Source organism: Beauveria bassiana (assembly GCF_000280675.1).
Source record: "Beauveria bassiana ARSEF 2860 unplaced genomic scaffold BBA_S00093, whole genome shotgun sequence".
NCBI lineage: Eukaryota > Fungi > Ascomycota > Sordariomycetes > Hypocreales > Cordycipitaceae > Beauveria > Beauveria bassiana.
In genome coordinates, this window is record NW_007930928.1 from 16295 (window position 1) to 18545 (window position 2251).

The window sequence follows — 2251 nt, forward strand, 5'->3', positions numbered from 1 at the left end:
CGTTTTTTGGGTTAGCGCAAGCACAAGTGGCGTTCTTAGCGTATTCTAACCCCGCAGACCTCCTGGTCAGAGCTGAACTTCCACAAGCAGCCTCTCATTCTTACATCCGCACACAATACTTCCTTCCACAATGGTGATGCGTAAAGCAGAGACGAATCTTCGACACCGGGAAAAGCGCTACGACTCGGCGAAACTGACTATTCGGGAGCTTCGGCGCCTACTACTGCCCTATAAGGACGATGAATCAGCGGATGTGGTTCTCAAAAACAAAGGGAATCGCCAAATCCTTGAACGATGGTACCAGTCGCTCCATGACAACTTTAGGAAGCGAAGCATCAAACCGGCTATCAATAATGCTGCGGCAATCAAGTCAATCGAACATTCACAATTGAAGGTCGACGATTCAATTTCTGGCCATCTTTGCCTATGGGATAATAATCCAGGGACCTTTTGGTGGCCAGAGCCGGAAAAGTTTCCTGTCGAGCACGGGTCATTGAGCTCAACTGACGCATACCGCAAGTTCTTCACCGTCTCCGCGATTCACATCTGCAAGCAATTTTCGACTTATAGAGTCTTATGGAGGTTCACAACGGTTGCTGTGTACTTGCATTTTCGACGTTGGAAGCCTGAAATAGATTCTATCAGGAAGAGCCATGTCCAGGACTTTTTACGTTTTCTGAGATGTGATGCCTCTGACGACGCGACTACTACTTGTCTGTTTATCATCAAAGCTGGGCAACGCCGAATTTCGTTCTGTTATCTTCTGACACGCTTCAAATAACCAACGATGCGACAACAATGGAACCAATAAGGTCGCAAACGAGAATGAACTATTCAGAAGCGCACTGGGAATATTCTTTTATGATATCATACCAGATTCAATGTATGTATTTATTTGTCAGATGCGAGTATATACTAATGATCATAGATGGGACACCGACCGCGGCCTTGTCCAGAAAGATTATGGTACTGTCGTACGGCACCTCCATTCGATCAAAATCATGACCCCCCCGAAGCAATATGACACTTTTCGCCTGGCAAATAAATTATTGGACTATCAGAGCTCAATGTTCTGGCCCAACGAAAGTGAAAAGCAAATCTCTCTCGAACAAGGTCAAACACAAATGACTGCTACGGAGGCGGCTGGGATGTTGAGTTCTCTCGCGACCTCGGAAACAAGAGGCTACTACGCAATGCAGAAGCAACCTGCTTGCGAGCTGCCTCGTGCTGGCAACTCTCCTCATACGGGGTTTTTGCCAACCGCCAGAAAGAAAGCAAGACGGCAGCCAATCACTACACAGCTGGCTATAAAGTCCCACAAATATGACAGAGTACCCCACATCTCTGCCAGGCAATGGCTGGTGAGGTCCAGCAGGCTCCTAGTGCACAAAGCCAGGGTGGTGGTGCTGCAAGTACGCAAGTACATCGAGCAGAAGTACCTAGGAAGGGGAAGCTCCTGGGGACAGTGGCATTTTTGGGGCTGGGGGAGCAAGAGTATATCAAAGAAATCACTGATCCAGAAATGTCCTCTTACCAAACTTGCGGTAGGCTGGTGCTGGCCACAAGTGGAGGATACCTCAGCATAGGTACCAAGGCAGCAGGGACCCCTGTCAACGCCAAATTTAGCGCCTCTGCTTCTTGCCGCCAAAGTGCTCACAACAGACCAATGCGCAGCTGCAACATGGCCTAAGAGCATGGTTCACGGATAGAAGTCGAAAATCGACATGTTCGGCGTTCTTACAACCATCCTGGTTGCAAAGACGCCGAGTCTGGATGACAACCTTGAACCGCAGCAAGAATGAGTCAGGCAACTGGTCCTCCGCAGGTCTGTAGCGCTGCCTCAGGGCAACACGTGGTGGCTCACCCTCGCAACGAGAGAAATCGAGCTACGCAGCTCACAAGAGAGTTCAAATCGCAAACAAAAGTAATTATGTTGGGATTTCTAATATTGTTTAATGCATAATCAGATTCATCCCCTTACTTACACTGTAGAAAAAAAAGGTAGGCCCACTAGCCTAAGGCGCCTGTTGCTTAGCGTGATGGCCTGTAAGCACCCACTAATAACCGCTCGTTTTTAGTTGTTCCAGTGCACGCTAAATTTGAAAGATAGAGTGGGAGCTGAAGCTGTTTTTGCACCAAACTATTCAGTACGACCGGAGTGGTGACTCCGGCACCGTTGCTAGGCCTCGCCAGCCTGGCTTGGAGGGAACATGAAGGTCTTGTACCTTTGTCGCACCTCCACGCTTTCGTA